Source organism: Pelodiscus sinensis, chromosome 1, assembly GCF_049634645.1.
Source record: "Pelodiscus sinensis isolate JC-2024 chromosome 1, ASM4963464v1, whole genome shotgun sequence".
NCBI classification, from domain to species: domain Eukaryota; kingdom Metazoa; phylum Chordata; order Testudines; family Trionychidae; genus Pelodiscus; species Pelodiscus sinensis.
The window spans coordinates 27,096,473-27,116,682 of NC_134711.1; positions in this window are offsets into that span (position 1 = coordinate 27,096,473).

Here is a 20,210-nt window from a genome sequence, read left to right on the forward strand (position 1 = left end):
ACAGATGAATGGACTCCAAACTGAGCATTACCACCTTTGAAGATCAAAAGAAACAGGATTAAGAAAGAGAAATGTTGTTTTGTCAGCGTGACCGCCTTCCCTCCACCTCACATTGCTAGGGAACACTTCACAGCACAAGGAAACATTTTTTCCAAAAGAGACAGCCAGAATGAAGAGATTGGGTCAGGGTTTGCTTATCTCTCAGTCAATTGTTTACCAATAAAAATCTGCCTCAAAGGAAACTGATTGCTGTTAAGACAATTTCTTGTTGTTACATTGAGTTTAAGTAACACTTTCAGCTGCCTGAAAGTTTGGGAGTTCCTTTTAACTTTAAGGAGTAGAGTTGGGTCCAATCCCTTGGACTTTGTGAATGATTGGAACTGGAGTCAAACTTTTTGGCTTGGATTTATAGGTTCTAATGAATGGCAGTCCACAATCATAAGTATAACCTTCTATATTATTTACTTTTAAGTAGATGTTTTCTTTACAACTTCTTACCATGCTTCTTCTCCATGCCCCTACACAATTCCTCATCACAGTCATCCCCTCGGAGTTATTTTCTATCTCATTCCTCACGCATGTTAACATTTTATTTGCCTGCACTGAACAGTTTTTACTGAGCTGTCCGCTATAATTTCTGGTCTTTCTCCTCAGTGACTACAGGGAATTTAGAACGCAGCTTTGTGAATTTGTAGATTAAGTTGTTCTTCCTAGTAGGCATGACCTCAATCTTTTCAAAAATTAATTTAATCTGCCATTGTTTCGCCCATTCACTGAGCTTTAGTATCCTCTGACATTGTTCAAAGTCTTTCTAGTTCTGATTAACCTAAATGATTTCGTGTTATCTGAAAAATGTTTCCACCTCACTGTTCAGCCCTTGTTCCAATCATTAGTAAATCTATCAAACATCATCAGTCCTAGAACAGAACCTTGGAGCACCAGTTCTGTAACCTTTTGCTGCATTAAAAACTGTTTGTTCCTACAACTTTGTTTCCTGTCTCTTAGCCCAGAGGTTTCCAAACTGTATTCTGTGGATCATGATGGTCAGGAGACAGGTAGCCATCCATTTAGTGTTAGTTCCTCCTTGTTTCCAACTGCTGAACTGCATTATGATACATAAAATAAACATCTAACATTCTGCTTCTATGTATGCAATTATTAAAGTTGTCAGAGATATGTTATATATTTGCAAATGGGAAAAAGTGGTCTGCATGAGTGTGACTGGGAGGATAGGTTGCTGAGTCAAGAAACAATCTTCATCAAAATCTGGTCGCCTCTCCCCCCAAGGAAAAGTTTGTTTTGCCCCTTTCTCATCCACGATGGAATTCGACATATTGTCCCATGGCTATTTAGTTTTTAAATATCCTCTTGAGGGGGATTGGGTCATTGGCTTTTTGCAGCGTGGGCCCTTGGGCAAGTGGAGGGGGTGGCTCCACACTCTTGGAAGGAGTGGGGCCACGGGCTGAAGGAGCAGGGCTGAGGGCAACCAGCCCTCTGCACTGCTGGTGCTCTGGCAGTGATTTAAAGGGCCCAGGGCTTCACCTGTTGCCACTGCTACCGTGGCAAGTGGTGGTGGCTGGAGTCCTAGGTCCCTTTGAATTGCCAAGCCCTGGGGCAATTTGCCCTCCCTGTCAATGGGCCTGGCTTTTTGAAAGTCCAAATAAATTATTGTCGACTGATTTTCCTAAAACAACTCTTTTGTTGATATGCTGTTTTTTTGCCTTTGGCAATGGTTTGAGAAAATTTTTTTTAGCTGTTGTAATAATTGAAAAAGCAATTTACTATATAAAAACCAGACCTAACAGGTTGTCCAAAAATTGAGAGTAAGCTATTGAGTATTCCAATAGACAAAAATAGTTAAAGCCTAGGTCCAGCCATAACTAGTTTATTCCAGATCCTGACCCAAATTTCTCTGAAGTCAACAGGAATCTTTCTATTAACTGCAATGCCTATCTATCTTTAGGTTTTACACTCCTGCCCATCATTGTAGTATCTGAGCAGTTGGATCAGGGCCCCAGACCTGAGTCTAAGGGTGTTTAGATGGATGTAGATTTAAACAGATTTTATTCTTTCTTCTTCAATCCTTAATCTGCATGTCTTTGATATGTTTCCAGATCAGAATTTTCCTCACTGTAGATTTTAGGGTTGTTGTAATTCCTAATATGTAAGAATCTGCGTATGAATCTTTTAAGCTTCATGTTGCAAGATCTAACGCTGGTAGAATTTCTTCTTCAAGAATTCTGTACTTTATATATCACACCTGGTGCACTCTATTAATTCTTTGAAACACTCACAGAAAATAAATATTAAAACATTGGCTGTACTTATACATCTCTCAGACATTTTCCCTTGATGCTGCAGCATTTATGAATTCCTTCAGTCATCACTTTGGTTTTATTGCCCTTCTTTTATCTTTCTTCCAGAGTGATAAATTAATTTACTGAGCTCAGAGTACATTGAGTATGTTTCTTTAGGGCTCTCCTGTGCTCAGTTCCACTTCACTGTTCCAGGGAACTCTTTACAATAGCATAATTATTTTATTAAAGTCTGTCTTATTCAAGAAAAGAGACTTTTCTCATAGAAACCCAAATACATTAAACATCATTCTTATTGGATTTTAATCAGTGTCCTCTAGGTTTTCACTTATAGTCCTGGTGCCTTAAAATTCTTACATCTTGAAGAGGATTTCTTGTTCTTGAAGGTGAATGTCACTGAATGACACTGAGTTCTATATTACTACATCTGTGCTTCCTTCTCCTATATGTTGTATCAGGTATCTATCCAATACTGTGACCCAGTACTGTTCTTCTACTGCTTCTTCTGATTTTATCCCTGTGTACATTCAAGAAGATAAAATCCCAGAATCAATTACATGTTGCTTAGGAATTAATTATTTTAAGTTTCATTTTCTAAATCTCTTTATCATTAATCACTTTAAATATTTTAAAGACAGTACAATTCTGGACAGACTTCAAGACTGATGTCTGTCCTCTACATCACCACACAAAAGATGCAGCGTCAAGAAGTAGCCTAAAGTCAGTTTCCTAAACTGCCTTGTCAAAGTGTTTCTGCCATTTAATTTCCCCGTTGAGACTGCTGTCTAGTTCTGTTATTGGCTTTTGTAAGGTGGTAACAACTTTCACTCACAATTAACCAAGGTTGGATTTGAACTGGTAGCCTAGAGATAATAGTTTGCACTACATGAGTTCTTGCATTGACCACATGGCTGTGGTGTTGAAATACCTTCTAGTAGTGCATCAAGTAATATGTATAACATCTGTCACATATACAAGACTTTATTCCATTACAAATGCCCTAAAGCATGTAAAAAGTCTTTGATAAAGCATATATTATTGAACACATGCTGTTCTTTGAAACTCTTAAATACACAGCTGTTTCTGTAGGACTTTTCCCTCACTATCTATCTATCTATCTATCTTTACCAAATCCTCTCACCCCTGGCAAGCAAATTCTGTAAAGAAGGTTGTTAATCTTTCTCAAGAAATTATATAACTTAAAGCATTCTGTTAAGTTATACAACCATGCTCTTAGAACTAATTCATGTATCATGCACAGTGATTGGTAGTTCTGTATCCTACCTGCTGTGTTTTCTATGAAGCCCTTTAGAAGAAGTTATCCAAGAAATTCAAGGCAGAAAGTAACTTCCAAGTTTCTCCGAGACAGTGCAAGCAGCTACTGTTGTTCTTCATTTAAAAATTTTTCCTATATACTGGTGGAAGATGTAGTCATATGGGGAACTTTAATAACTAACTTCCATTAACTTTTACAAGAATATGAAGATTTCACTGTAGCCTTGACCGTTGAGCCTATACTCAGGCAGGATGATAAGAGTGGTTTCCTTAAGTTCTCTGTAAGATTGCATAATGCTGTTTGGGGAATTGTTTTTATTGGTTTACAGGGGCTAATATAGAAAAATACACATGCATAAAAACCCAGAGAAGTTGTTGCAATCTTGTGCTCTTGTCCTGCCACAAGTCAAATCAGTACTTGGAGGGGAGAACATCTCAAATGAACATCTGAGGCTTGATTTTCAGTTGTACTGGGGTGGGAAAAACTAGCATCCCTGAGAAACAGTTAAGTTGACCTAAGCTCCCAGATGGTCACCTGAAGAATTCTAGTCACTCTAGCTACTGCCTCTTGAGGGGATAGGGTAACTATAATTAGGGAACCCTTCGCTGCCATTGCTGCAGCAAATGTCTATGCTACAGTGCTACAGTGGCACAGCTGCAATGCTATAGCTCTGCTGCTGCAACATCCATAGTGTAGACAAGCCCTAAGTGTTGTAGGATGCAGTGGTGGCAGTTCAGCAGGTCGTACTCTTCATTTCTGAAACAGCATGCCAGCAAGGGGATGTCAGAAATGCCAGCTTTGGGGTGGGAGATATTGTTTTCCAAAGAACCCAGGGGCACAGTTTTAAATGGACTTGGGTGCTGAAATATTCAGATAGGCATCTCTTGGGAGTTTCCAATGTGTCAGATACCCAAACGCCCACTGATAGTACCCCAGAAGGGAAAGACTTCTGTGACTTGGCTGGAGGGCCAAGTGGACGATATGGCTCAAGAGTGAGTACTGGAAAACCAGGAATCAGAACTGCACCTTGGGCAACATTTCAGGCCATTTCATGAGGAGTTTGAGTGCTGGGCACTGCACCTAGCACAGAGTCAACTGTGGTGCACAATGACCTGGTCAGGTGGGAGATTGCCCTGCTGCACCCAAGTCCATTATTGGGACTGATGGGAGCCAGCAGCCAGTAATGAGTTAGGACCATACGGACACTGTGCTGCTAAAACCAGTCCAAAACCAGGCTTTGGAACAGGATCTGCAGTAGCTGCAAAAGCCGGGTCCTCCACTCAAAGGAGCTGCTAGATGCACCCCTTGAGAAACAGCCCCTTGCAGAGCTAGCAGCAGACACAGAAGGGGCCATGAGTTTCTGTCTCAACATTAATATTCATTCATACAGTAATGGGAGGGATTTCTGTTCTATGGCCAATGAAAAAGTTCTAAGAAGCCCTGGCTGGCGGTGTGCAGCCTCTAATGGCATCCGCTAATGGTTTGGTGTTTCCTCTCCCTCTCTCCCTCACCACATGAAGGTCAAAACAGCATTTGAGAAAAGCAAACAGTAAAGCCTTTAAAATGAGGTTTTAGTGTAAAGGCACAGACTTTTGCTCGGGCCATTCCTGTTTCTTAAAAAAAAATTGTTCATTGTCATGCCTGTAAGTACGCTGTGCTATAACTATTTAATGCTCTGTCAAGCCACCTGGAGACAGTGAGCTGTGTAGGGTGAGGGAGATGGAAATATGTTCCATTACAAATCTAGTCCATTTCAGTTTGAGGTAGTCCAGGCAGTCCATAGGTGACAAAATCATTTGTACGATATTAAACTGGAGTTTGAAATTTTGTCCAGAAGTGTGCTGGTGGAGGGAGGAGGAAGGTTGTGGAGTTCTGCATGTTTGCATGTGGCCAGAAGAGGGTAAGACAAATGGATACTAATGCAGCAGCTTTCTGATTTCCTCATGAACTGTGACCCAATAATGCATGCTGATATAGCTACTTACTTTTCTGAAAGCCAGAATATCAGATAGGTAGTCACATCTCAGAGGAAAGGCATATTTTCCAGGGCCACCTTGGAAGCTGACCAGACCACTCCACTCAGAGATGTGTTGTTCAGTCACTGTATTTTTGAACACTTTGGTGGCATTCACTGCAAGTTTCCCATCAGCAATTTGGAATAACATTTCTCTTTGCTAGCTGGGCACATTGGCTACGTCTACACTGGCATGATTTTCCGGAAATGCTTTTAACGGAAAAGTTTTCCGTTAAAAGCATTTTCAGAAAAGCGCGTTTTGATTGGCAGGACGCTTTTCCGCAAAAGCACTTTTTGTGGAAAAGCGTCCATGGCCAATCTAGACGCGCTTTTCCGCAAAAAAGCCCCGATAGCCATTTTCGCGATCGGGGCTTTTTTGTGGAAAACAAATCTCTGCTTGCCAGTCTAGACACAGCCATTAAGAATAGTTATGTCCTCTAAAACACAGAAAGCCTGAAATGATAGAAAAAGCTTTTGTAGTACAGCCACTGAGGGCAACTTGCCCTCCTTTACCCCCTGCGCTCCAAGTAATGTTGCAATTTTCTAAAACTGAAAGAGCAGACTTACATGTGTCTCAGCACTGGGCCCACAATTCTTTTGCTGCAATTAACCAGGCTGTGTCCAGGGAGTTTCTATGGTCTAAAGCATCTCTCACAATATACTGAAGTTCCATTTGTAAACGTAACATTTTATGTCCTTAAAATTCCACAGGGATTTCCTGCACTGAGCTATTGAGACAATGACCCTCTATTTCTTGTCCTTTTCCAGGCCCCTCAACCTCTGTAGGCAGCTTGTCCACGCTGCAGGAGAATCTGGGTCACTGTGTCTTCATGGACCATTCCAAGAGGAAGTATTTTTCCGATGAACTTTTGTCTGAACTTCTGGACAGGGCAACAACCAGGCCCAGCACCAAAGAGAGAGGGGCTTATGGCTAGAGGAAAGGTAGGGCATGAGGGTCAGCGGGAAAGCTTAGCCTGGCTGCATGGTTTGAGGACAGGGTTTCAACATGGGAGCAAGCACTTAGCATGCAGTTCCTACAACAGGAAAGGTAACTAAGGGTTTGTCTTCATAGCAGGGCTTAACTTGAAATAAGCTATGCAAATTGAGCTATGTCAATTGTGTAGCTCATTTCAAAATTGGGAGTGTCTACACAGCACTTATTTCTAAATAGAGCACTCTTGCTCTGACTTCCCTTACTCCTGTTACAATGGGGGTTACAGGAGTTGGAGTAAGAAGTCCTCCAGCTTGACAGTTTTTTGACATTACTTTGAATGTCAAACATTAGTTATTTTTAAATAATGTTGCTGTGTAGATGTACCCTAAATGAGGAAGACAGAGCTCAGCAGAGAGAACTGTCTGAGTGGCCAATATCACCAATGACCACAAGAGTAACAGCTCCTTCTCCATCACCCACACCATGGCCTGAGTCCCCTGTGCAGCATCTTGGAAGACTCCTTGGCTGAGTGGTCCATGCAGTTAGGCCCTATGAATTTTTGTACAGAGCAAACTTATACCATGCAGTCCCCCATATTGACTCCCTCCATCACCAAATGCATGGCAAATAGGGAAAGAAGGGAAAGGAAAACAGGTGGCCATGGGCAATGCAATGGCAGGGGTTGGTCTGTCTTCTATGTGTTTTGCCCTTTTTCATGTGTTTACCATTATTATACTGTCTGATATGAATCAGTAATGAAAATAAACTTGAGTGAAGTTTTCCCACAGTGTGCCATAGTCAAAGGTGGCCATATTCCAGACACGCACAAGGAAGCCTGGGACGTGGCTGGTTTGACTTGGGTCTGTGTGTTGCATTGTGGAGGCCCTGGCCCTAGGTCCAAGTCCAAGTTAGAAAGTTCTTAAGCTAGGGTTAACTATCAGTGTATACACTCAAGCCCCAGATTTTCCTAACTCAAGTTTCACTAACCCAGAGCTTACATTGCAGTGTAGACACTCACAAAAAACCAGCAGTCTAGGTGGAGAGCCTTCTAAGCTGGACAGTGGAAGATGCTAATAAGCAGTGCATGCCTTAAACCCGCCCTTTTCTTTTGAGAGGTGCCTAAGTCCATGCTACAGAGAGATGCCCCTCTTCACTTGACATCCATAGCTGGGAACCCCTCCCCTGGAGTTGGGTGGCTTAGGCATATAAGGTGTTTCTTGTGAAAATTAGCTAAGTATCTGCCGGAGAAGAAGGTGGTGCTCACCTTATACCTTTGAGCCCAGAAGTTAGAGGACTCACCTGGAATGTGGGAGACTTAGGTTCAGTTCCCTTCTAAGGTCCGGACTCCTTCCATTTCTCCTGGTGATGCTGTTCCACCATGTAAATACTTAAAAAGTCTTTGGGCAGCGGAGAGAGAATGACTGTTTTCAGGGTACTCACCTGGGAGGGGGTACAGGCCTGGCCCAGGTCCCAGCTTCAATGGCTTTCTTACAATAACCTCTCAACTTGACCCAGTGCCTCCAAAAAGACAGTGTACATGCACAAGCAGGTCATGAGTGAAAGTAGGGCTCTTGCTGGTGTGTAAAGAAATCCTGCCAAGCAGAATCTATGCCTCGTGCAGCTTTGTTGGTGGTGCACAATAAGGAGGAGGTGGAAATTTCCAGTAACAAACTAGTACTCAGAGCCATCCCAGTTCAGGTCATTTTTTAATTCAGATTTCTTTATTGTACATTGGCATGTCAAGTCATTTTTATTATGCACTGAAGGCTATAAAGTTTAAAAAGGCAGCTATTTGGGGATGGATGATTAAAATTTATATGTTTACATTATACTATAAAAGTAAAGTGCAGCATTTTGTCTTGCATCTTACAGGTTTGGAATCCTTCACTGCCACTATTACAAATTACGCCTGGTTCTTCTGAGTACAAACAGCAGAAATTTTAATAAAACGTTTCAATTACTGTACTTTTAAAAAACTGACCAATTTATTTCTTAACATGTGAAGTTTCTTCATTTTCACTCAAAGCTTGCTTCTTGCCAGCCTTCAAGTGTGAGTTTCTCAGAAATAAAAGGTCTATAAAAATAAAGTTCAAAATTTTTACTAGAATTGTAAAGTCACATGGCATCATTTTAATGATATTTTTACTCAGAGTCTTGATAGAGCAATGTGCACAGTCTGCACTGCAACAGGTGCTAGTGACATGTGAGAGCACAACACATTACGAGTCTCAGCAGGGAGTGGAAGCCAAGCTACAAAGAAGCTCCAGGTCTGGTTTTGATGGTCTCTGAGGAATCAGGGTATGTCTACACTACAAAGTTAATTCGAACTAACAGATGTTAGTTCGAATTAACTTTCATAGGCACTACACTAGCGCTCCGCTAGTTCGAACTTAATTCGAACTAGCGGAGCGCTTAGTTCGAACTAGGTAAACCGCATTGCACGAGGACTAAGCCTAGTTCGAACTTACTAGTTCGAATTAAGGGCTGTGTAGCCCCTTAATTCGAACTAGTGGGAGGCTAGCCCTTCCCAGCTTTCCCTGGTGGCCACTCTGGGCACCACCAGGGAAACTCGTATGCCCCCCTCCCGGCCCCAGAGCGCTTAAAGGGGCACAGGCTGGCTCATGGCGTGCCAGTTGCAAGCCTGCCAGCACCCAGCCAGCAGACCCTGCACCTGGCACGCCATGAGCCAGCCACCCGATGCCCCCCAGCCCTCCGCCTCTTCCCGGGACCAGGCTGGCGGCTCTCGGGAGCCTGGCCAGGACCGCAAGAGGCGGGCACCCGCCTGGTCTAGTGCAGACATCGTGGACCTCGTCCACGAACTCTGCACTAGGCACAGGAAAGTGGCCGTCTAGGGCAGGAGAGCTGCCAGCCTGGCCACCCAGGAGCAGGTTTGCATGAAAATCAAGGTGGTCCACTGAGACCCCCGACCCTGAGCCCTGAGCTTAGAATGGCCGTCCTGGGTCAGACCAAAGGTCCATCTAGTCCAGTAGCCTGTCTGCTGACAGCAGCCAACCCTAGGTACCCTGGAGGGGATGGACCAAAGACAGTGACCAAGCCATTTGTCTCGTGCCATTCATCTCCAGCCTTCCACAAACAGAGGCCAGGGACACCATTTCTACCCCATGGCTAATACCACTCCATGGACCCAACCTCCATGACTTGATCTAACTTCTCTTTAAACTCTGTTCTAGTTGTAGCCTTCACAGCCTCCTGCAGCAAGGAGTTCCACAGGTTGACTCTTTGCTTTGTGAAGAACAACTTTCTGTTACTAGTTTGAAGACTGCTACCCATTCCTTTCCTTTGGTGTCCTCTAGTCCTTCTATTATGGGAACTAATGGAGAACTTTTCTTTATGCACCCTCTCCACACCACTCTTGCTTTTATAGACCTCTATCATATCCCCTCTCCGTCTCCTCTTCTCTAAGCTGAAAAGTCCCAGTCTCTTTAGCCTCTCTTCATATGGGACCTGTTCCAAACCCCTGATCATTTTAGTTGCTCTCCCCTCTCCCAACCTCTCTCTTCCTCTCTCCCACCTCTTTTTCCCAGTCTCCCCCAGTTTTGTTCAATAAAGAGAGATTCTAATTTTGAACACATGTTTTCTTTATTTTGTACATCGGGAAGGGGGGCTAGGGAAGGGTAAGTGGAAGGAGGCAGCCTGCGGCAAGTGCAGCCGGGGTGATGGCCGAGTGCTGTGATGTTCCGTGTGTGGGCACTCAGGGAACTCCAAGCCAGGACTGCTTTGCAAGCGGGGAACCCTGAGAACTGTCTGTCCGGGGTGGGGGTCAGGTCCCTTTAAGCACAGCCCTCGGTTAGCCTTAGGCAGCAGCTCCACGCTCCACTGCTTCCGGCCATCCTTAACCTCTGTTCAGGATCCACTCTGTGTGGACATGCTAGTTCGAATTAGCAAAACGCTAATTCAAACTAGTTTTTAAGTCTAGCTGCGCTAATTCGAATTAGCTTAGTTTGAATTAACTAATTAGTTAATTCGAATTAGCAATGTAGTGTAGACATACCCTCAGAGACATTGGAGATTGGTTTGCTCTGTCCTTTGTTACAGAGCTGATCGCTTGAATGCTGTATACAAACTCAGAGACAATGAGGCTGAAGGGACCTATCACAATTATCTAGTCTCACTTCCTGAACAGAACCTCACCTGCAATAGGCCAATAACTTCTGGCAGAATTACTGAAGTTCTCAAATCTTGCTTTAAAGATTTCAAGTTACAGAAATTTCACCATTTACTTTAGTTCTAACCAAATGACCCATAGCCCACATGGCAGAGGAATGGGGAAACGCCCAAGGCCTCTGCCAATCTAGCTTGGGGAAGATTCCTTCCTGACCCCAAATTTGGGGATCAGTTAGAGCATGAGCATGTGGGCAAAACCCAGCAGGCAGACATCTGGGAAAGCATCCTCTGTAACAGCTCAGACCCCTTTGGTCTCCTGTTTTGGTTACACATAGGCTACGTCTACACTGGCCCCTTTTCCGGAAGGGGCATGTAAATTTCATGAGTCGTAGTAGGGAAATGCACGGGGGATTTAAATATCCCCCGCGGCATTTAAATAAAAATGTCCGCCGCTTTTTTCCGGCTTTTAAAAAAGCCGGAAAAGAGCGTCTACACTGGCCCCGATCCTCCGGAAAAAGCGCCCTTTTCCGGAGGCTCTTATTCCTACACATTACGAAGTAGGAATAAGAGCCTCCGGAAAAGGGCGCTTTTTCCGGAGGATCGGGGCCAGTGTAGACGCTCTTTTCCGGCTTTTTTAAAAGCCGGAAAAAAGCGGCGGACATTTTTATTTAAATGCCGCGGGGGATATTTAAATCCCCCGCGCATTTCCCTACTACGACTCATGAAATTTACATACCCCTTCCGGAAAAGGGGCCAGTGTAGACGAGCCCATACTGAATCTACTGCCCTTCTGAATAGTCACAGGTATAAGCCACTCACTCTCAAACTGTGCTGTTGATGAGTACAAATTTATATTAGATAAGGCATATAGCTTTAAGGGGCAGTTATAGTCAGAAAAACGACTATGTAAAAATGGCACTTCCTTACTTAGCAGATTAGTATCTAGTGTGGAAGCTATTCACTTTGGTGGCTAAACTAAGCCCTGGGCTACAGTACAAAGTTAGGACCATGTAAGTTGCCTGGTGTCTACCTAGGTGTGTCTTTGTTTACACTCAAATTTGTCTCTAGTTGAGGTCAATGCCCTGTTAATACAATGCAATAAAAGCCATCTCCCCGAATAGTGCAGCGTCTTAGTTGACCTACTGAGGTTGACACAATGCCAGAGTAGACACTGCATGACCTATGTTGACACTAATAACTCTCTGGCAACTGTCCCACAATGGCTCATTCCCTACAGCAGTGACCCTGATCCCATTTTTAGCTATTCTGCTCAGGAGTCACAGAGACCTGAAGCCACCCCTTCCCTTTTACATACCCCAGGACCGGCCCACAACATTTTGGCACCTGAGGCGGGGAGCTCAAATGATGCCCCCATACCCCCTTGCACCAGCAGCAGACACAATTTTCTACACTCTGGGTCCTAGTGGTGCCTCCCCATAGTCTGGCACCTGAGGCAGCTGCCTCATTTCACTTCATGGTAAGGCCAGCCCTGACATCACCCCCTCCCCTGACCCGTATTTTTGAAGTGACTTTTCCTGATTGCCTAGCTTGGCGAGCACCCCTGGAAGCTCACTCTTGTGTACAGTTGTCCAACCAACACCTCACTAAACAACCTCCCGTGTAGAATAGACTGGAGTTATTGGCCCTCCTGGACCTTTGGGGAGAGGAGGCTGGGCAAGCAAAGCTCTCGGCTAGCCATAGATACTGGACATCCATAAACAGACTACACAGGGGGTGCAGGCAAAAGGACACCACAGAGCTAGGGAGGTCTGTGAAAATGAAGGAATTTCACTAGGGATACCATAAGGCTAGGGAGACTAACAACAGATCTGGGATGAACTTAAAAAACCCAAATAGTCTGGTAGCACTTTAAAGACTAACAAAACATGTAGATGGTACCATGAGCTTTCGTGGGCCCACTTCTTCAGATGACCGGAGTGTTGGATGTCCAGAACCAAAATTAAATAGGGAAGAAGGGGGGGGGGAAGGGAATTGGGAGGAGGGGGACAAAAGGAGTCAGTGGGTATGTAAATATCAAAGGGGAAACCAAGGTGGTATGTAACAGGCAAAACACCTAAAGACTGGATAATTAAAAGAAGCAGATAAGGACCAGTAATTAGCATTTAGAGAGGAAGAGTTCTAACACCAGAGTGACCTGCAGACCTGCTGTTTTTACAAAGAGCTGCATAAGGACCCCTCTCCTGGCCCCCCTTCCTCACAAACGATGTGGATACTTCCAAGTAGCCTGAGGCACAGCCCCCTGCCATGAACAGTGAGGAAGCCAAGGGAACAAGGGATAGGCTGGATCCCCCAGATCACTCTGGACATCTTACCATTGCCAAGTGTTACCCACTGGTCAAGAGTGAATGTCCCTGCTTGCAGCTTTCTGAACAGTCCTGTGTTCTCATGCACCTTCTCTGAGCAGCCCATGCTGCTAACAGTGAAGCAACCCTGGTGGGGGCTGGTGCCAAAATAGGGGCAAGTATGCTGCATATTGACCCACCACAGTTTGGGAATCCCATCGCTGCAACTCCATCCACTGTAACCTGCTCATTGCTGAGCATCACAGTTCTGCCTCGCAGCCAATGTTTAATGACCCTACACATTGGCATGATTTTCCAACTCCAAATTGATTCCCCTCTGACTGGTAGCAACCTAGGGTTGCAACTGTCCAAAGTGCAATTGCAATGCCTCTTCTCTGTCAATGCAGCTCATTTGGATGTTCCTGCACTGGAGGGCTGGGGAGAACTTGGTGCATAGAGCCAGAATTGTGGCCTTGCACATCCAAAAGTTCTGCAGCCATGACTCATTGTCCCAAATGTATATTACTATGCAATCCAACCAGTCAGTGCTCATCTCTTGGGTTCCAAAGCAGTGCTCCATCATTTGCATTTGCTTCAGGAAAGCCACCAACAAGCTTGAATTGTTTTTTGCTACCTATCTTAACAATTCAAGAAATCGTCATGTCCCCCACTGTTGTTCTTCCCACAGGTCTACATGTACTGGAGAGCTGTTCATCTGGCAAGTGCATCATTCATGAGACTAGTGAAGAGCTCTGTGGGCTCCCTGCTTCTCTCTGAGAGGGCAGACACCGAAAAAGTCCAGTGCAGCTTTGTGGGATTTTTTTTTAATTGTATGAAAATCATGGGATAGGCATGACATCATGAGATGGAGAAAGTATAGGCTGAGACTTGACCCCTAGCTCCCTTTGAGTCCTAGTTGAATCATTTCTATCTTCCAACATTTTGTGGGAAATTTCCCAAGAGTCATTGCACTGCACGGTGGCACATGGCCCATTGGGATACCTTCCTGCAGTGCACCACACTTTGCATCAGCATAAACACTCCTGGTGAGTATACACAACACCAATGCAAGTAACCTAGTATGTATGGGACTAAGCCAGGGATGGGGAACCTAAGGCCCAGGCGGCGGATCCAGCCCCTGGCTTGCCTAATTCTGTCCTCTAAAGCTCCAGACTCCCTCACGCCCCAGCACTCGGTATCCCACTAGTCCACTCCTACACCCTACCATCCTCCAAGACTCCCAATCCCCAGCCCAATCCTGCACATCCCTCCCGCCAAGACCCCTCACTCAAACTTCACTCTTGCTCCCTACCATCTGCCCAGATCCTGCACCTCTACTGTCCTCCTGCATCCCCAACCAGCTCACACTTCTCAACCCCAGCCCACTTCCTGGTAGCATCTTCCCACACACTGAACCTCTCATTTTTGGCCCCACCCCAGAGCCTATGGAGAGGAGGGGGTGTCACAAATCTACAATCCTGGGCCCCTCCAGGTTCTGGTATGTGGCTTCTGACTGATTTTTTGTGAGTAAGCTGCCCCCAACCCCAAAACATGTTCCCCACCTTTGGACTATGTAATACAAACTTGAGAAGCTATATGCTGATGTAACCTTTGTCAACCAAAGTGTAGACATGCCAAAGTAATTATTATAACCTTTATCCCATAGTGCTGCACAGCCTATTATCTAAGAAGGAGGTGGAGTCTTTGCTTTCTTGTCTATCATGAGCAAACTATTTACTAAATGCTAATAACAGGGAAAATCACTTGCAAATGTCCCTTCCCTTCAAAATGGTCCAAGCAAACTCTGGATCTAAATACTCTCCATCCCCAAACTTTGGAGTGTTTGAAACCAGCTATCGATATGGAAATTTGACCTGGATTCATCTCTATTAATAGTTGATCTTCTCCTGCGGTTTGCACACACCACACAATAATGGAATATGGAGTATTTCATCTTTTGCTCTCTGATTCCAATAATGTCTATTGGTATGTCTACACTAGCCCCCTAGATTGATCTAGGGAGGCTAATGAGGGTGACTGAAATTGTAAATCAAGCCCGGGATTTAAATATCCTGCGCTTGATTTGCATGTTCCTGGCCGGTCGCCATTTTGGAAATTGACTAGCCCGAAGTAACTGCCCGCGTTTACACACGGCAGTGAAATAGGATTCCGATTTAAAACCCCTAAATCGAATTAGCTGGTAAACCTCATTGCAGGAGAAATACCAGCTAATTTGAGTTAGGGCTTTAAATTGGAATCCTGTTTCACTGCCCGAGTGGACAGACGGACCGGGCTCTTTCTTGGGAGGGGATTGACCGGGGGACAGGGAACTGGGTCACCTTGTGCCCCCCCTGGAATTTCTTCACGCCCCCCGTTTTGGGAACCCATGTGCTGTTTTTACTACTGTGGGAGGGAGGTTTATTGCTCCTTCTGTTGAGCCTGAAAGAGAGCACTTGGCATGGCACTTGGCTTTAATGAGGTCTGTGATTTTCATTGGATCCATGAGTCACCGGCTGGCAGCCAGTAGCATCTTTTGGTACAACATGAATAATAAAAATGTCTGCAATTATACTAGCAAAAATAAAAGTGTATAAAGAGATAAACTCTCATGCTGCAGGGTATAAGCCAACTGATAAGCACTTGAGGTTAGAGAAAAACTTCTTTCATGCTATTGCAAAATTGTCCAGTCTGGGAGTTTGTACTAGCTGTACTATTGATCAGATCTGACATTTCAGTTCCCACGGTCCTAGAAAAATCACCTAAGATTGCAATTGTGTGTGATATCACTAGGAAAACAAGATAAGGCCTAATCAGTTCTGGGATGAAAGACACTAAGGAAAATTAGCTGCTGTGGAAAATGGGATTATTTCTCAATAGCTAATGCTCTTTGTGCTGAGTCACCCATGATGCTTAGGGGCACTGTACTGTAGGAAGGGCATCCTGTGGATAAGTCATAAAAGAGAGGCCCCACACATTGATTGGCATGAAAAAGTAGCTAGGAGTGATAATGTGAGAGGGTGGTCTGTTCCTTTTAATGGCCCTTTAGTGGAGGTGCCAGGGCCCACCAACTCTGATAGAAGGCATGGCTCCTTTAAGAACAAATAGTTCTGGGAAGGATCATCAGACCCAACCAGGAATAGGGGCCATGTACTGGAGTTGTTCCCACCTGCTGAGGTTTATAAAGAAGAGCACTTAGCTTAGTCAGAGGGTAAGAGGAACCTGTGTTAGAACCGGGATAAGGGTAGGCTGAGCAAACCTACTGTGAGTCAAACAGAGCCCCAGGAAAGTGGCTATGGATACACCTCTTGGAAAGGTGAAATGAGTGTGAGCTCAGAGACTAGGGTTGCCAGGTGTCCAGTTTTTGACCAGAATGTCAAGCAGAAAAGGAAATGTGGTGGCTCCAGCTGGCACTGCCAACTGGGCCATAGACAGGTGCCACAAGACTTCTCGTTGTTCATGTTGAAAGACTGGTTGGTGGCACAGTGGGACAAAGGCAGACTCCTTATCTGCTCTCTGGCTCCATGCTGGTCCCTGAAGTGGCCACCAAGTCTTTGTGGCTCCTTGGAACTGGGGCAGCCAGGAAGTGAGAGAGAGTTTGTCAGGAGGTGGGAATGAGTAACAGGACATGGATCACTTAGAATCATAGAACTAGGAAGGACTTCAGAAGGTCACCGAGTCTCCTGCACTCATGGCAGGACCCAGAACCATCTGGGTGTTTGTCTAACCTGCTCTTTAAAAAAATACCTTGGTCTGACTCAATAAGGCCGTTCTTATGAGGCTCTGTGCATTGGCTCCACCCTGAGTGCTGGCTCTGCAGCTTCCATTGGCCGGGAACCAGGACCAGTGACAGCTGCAGTGAGGCAGCACTTGCAGGTGTGAGGGCAGCGTGTGGAACCTCCCTGGGTACCATGTACCAAAGTCCTAGAGGCTGCAGGATGTGGAAGCCACTTCCTGGGTGCTGTGGTAAGTGCTGCTGGGACTCCTAACCTCTCACCTCCTCCTACACCCCAATCCCTTGCTACAGCCAGAGTCCCCTTCCATACCCAAACTCGCTCCTGGAATCTGCCCCCACCACTCCCGTCCTCTGCCCCATTCCAGAGCCTCCTCCTGCACCCCAAACCTCTTCCCCATTCCTACCCATAGCCAGAGCCCCCATCTCCCCATGCCCAACCCCCTGGCCCAGCCTGGAACCCTGTCCTACACCCCAAACACCTTATCTATGGCTCCATTCCAGAGTCCGTACCCTCAGCCAGAGCCCACACTCTAAACCCCTCAGCCTGGAGCTCCCTCTTGCAACCCAAATCACTCATCCCTGGCCCCACCCCAGAGCCAGCACACCAAACAGAGTTGTCATCTCCCCCCACCTCAGCCCTCTGCACCAGCCTGGAGCCCTCTGCCACACCCTGAATGCCTCATTTCTGGCCCCACCCCGCGCCTGCACCCCCAGCAGGAGCCCTCGCCTCCTCTCTGCCCCAGCTTAGTGAAAGTGAATGAGGGTGGGCAGGAGTGAGCAATGGAGGAAGAGGGGATGAACAAGTGGGGGTGACTTTGAGAACGGTCAAGTTATGGGCAGGGCTTCAGGGAACGAGCAGGACAGAGGTGTTTGGTTTTGTGCAATTAGAAAGTTGGCAATCCTACCAAGGCTAGGAAAAAGCTTGTGAGAAGGCCTCTCCAAAGAGGCTTGAGGACTGGAGGGACCAAAGAAAGGGAATACAGCTAAGCTTCCTGCTCAGGTAACCAATATTGCCTCTTCACATGCTATCTATAGGTATTGTGAGAGAGCCTCAGGGTACAGGAGTCAGTGGGACTAGGGAGCAGTTGGTGTACACGCCGTGATCTCCTCAGCAAGGCAGTTAAACTCCAATGCTGCCATCCCAACCTCCAGATGAAGAGAATAAGAACATGCAGTTGTAGTCAAGAGCCAATGATGGCACAGTTCAGATTCTGATCATGCTGCTGGAGGTGAGCCGGAAAAAGTATCTCATATCCTTGTGCCCAATGTCCAGAGAGCCACTATGTCATCATGTGGAATTTATAGATTCTGTGGGACCAGAAGGGATGTATCATGGAAGCTTGATATCATGGGACATCTAAACTACACTGGCAACTTACACCTGGCGAGTCTATTTGCTTCTTTAAAATGGCTAAGAACCCTCATCAGTCCCAGCAGGGAGCCTGTGAAATTTAAATGCTTTGCAAGAGACCCTATGGGCTGGTATAGTTGTACAGAATATCTTTAAATAGAACTGTCTTTCAAAATACACCTCAAAGGCCTGATCTCACTGAGGAAAAACTAATTAAACTAATGTGAATTCTATGGATGGGCGGCATTTTTACAACAAGATGTTCCAAAGAAAGGTTAGAAAATAAAACAAATGTTAATTTTCAGTCTGTAGCCCCCACAAAAAATGTAGCAGAAGAAAGTGTTTGCTTGGAGGAAGTTAGAGGAACATATGCCCCAAATCAAGTTTGGTAGGAAAACTAGCATCTGTTGTATGTAACTATAAAATTAAGTTCTTTTGATGTTTAAAGGTAGAGCATAAAATTCTGAAACAATATTATAAAGTGAAAGAGTCTGAATGGAATGTTACATGTGAAACAGAGATATGAAAACATTGTCTGTCCTTTGTCTGACTTGTCAATGAAATCCTTCATAAAAGTGTTAGTTAATTATAGTCATGCCTTGTTGTAGCCATGGTTCCATGTGCCCTTTTTTTTTTAAATAAAAGCAATTATTGCTTTCTAAGGTACACTGGCTTTGGAAGAAAGTCCATGTCTTCTGAGTAAGGGTTCTTTTTATTAACGGCTTTGAACTATTGACTAAACATTGGTACCAAGTACAGTAATGTGTTCCAAGAGTCCCTGAAGGGGCGTTGTTGTTTATTTCTAGGGATGGACCGAAAGCAAAATCACAGCTCCAAGCAACCTTATAAAACTTCAGCCTTGTAAAACCATAGTCACATTGTATTGTCAGTAGAAATCCTGACTAAAGTGTCCTGTGGGCTGTGAGATGCCTGGAAAAGCAACACATCTGTGGTCCTTTATCCTATTAAATCACTCCACTTTTCTAGCAATTCAGCTCTTTATTTACTAGGGACTGATCCATGGCCCACCAAGAACAAGAAGAGCATTTATGTTGAAAGGACTTTTAGCAAGGTATTTAACAAGCTTTCTCTGCCATGAATGGACACAGTGGATCACCTGAGGGCCTGATCCTGATATGCTGCTGCCTCCCGGCAGCTCCCATTGACTGCAGCACATCTTAGGATCAGCATAATGCATAAATGATAAATGTGTTTGTAAATGTGTTGGACCTAATATTATGGAGAGGTGCCAGCCCTCTGGTGAAATCAATGCCTCTTTCAAGATGGCCTGTGTCCTGCCAGTTTCTGGATGCGCCTGCTCTGAGTCTACCTAAAGGATTAGTTTCAACAGGTGCTCTCCTGCTTTAGATAATTTATTTAAAATAACCCCAAGATTTCTAATTTCCTGTCACTTTTGGTTAAAGATGAAATTCTCCCCAGGCAAATGATTTTGGCTTGTTCTTTGGATGGTTGCTGAAGAGATGACCTCCTGTACTGAGAGATACTTGACACCATGAACAGAGGGAGATGGTTTGGAGGATGCAAAGAAGAACGCCAGTTAAAAGGAAAGCAGAGGCAAAACTGTCTCACTGCCATGAAGAAGCAGCTGAGTGATGCAAAAAGAAGGGGTGATTCAAGCAAATAGAGGTTTGGGGGGATTATGGGAAAGGAACTTGTACAAAGCTTATGAGGATGGTGTGAGAATAGACAATAAATATAAGCCTACAAGGCTACATTGCAGCTTGAACTCAGTGCTTGTGCAAGGATTAAAAATACTCCTAAGAACCCTGTGTAGGCTCTATGTACCTTGGGTCTGGGTATGCAGTAGAAGTGGGCATTGGGGGCCTGATACTGTAGCTCCTAATTCTATTCTCCAGGCCTGGCTAGAGCACTGGATGGAGAGGGGCAATCCTCCCATGTGCGGGTGGGAGCAGAGTCAGCACTGGGGTAGGGGGATAGGTCTGGATACTAAGTTAATGGACCACAACCAGAGCAGATCCACCGGTGGCTACACCCCTAAGACACAGTGAATCATCTGGCTGCCTGATTCTGATGGATCCCATTGACTGCAGCAGTTCTCTCTCTCTTTCTCTCTTTCTCTCTCTCAGAAGGGGTGAGTGCAGAGGGATGGAGACAGGAGTTCCTTCTCTACAATGAAT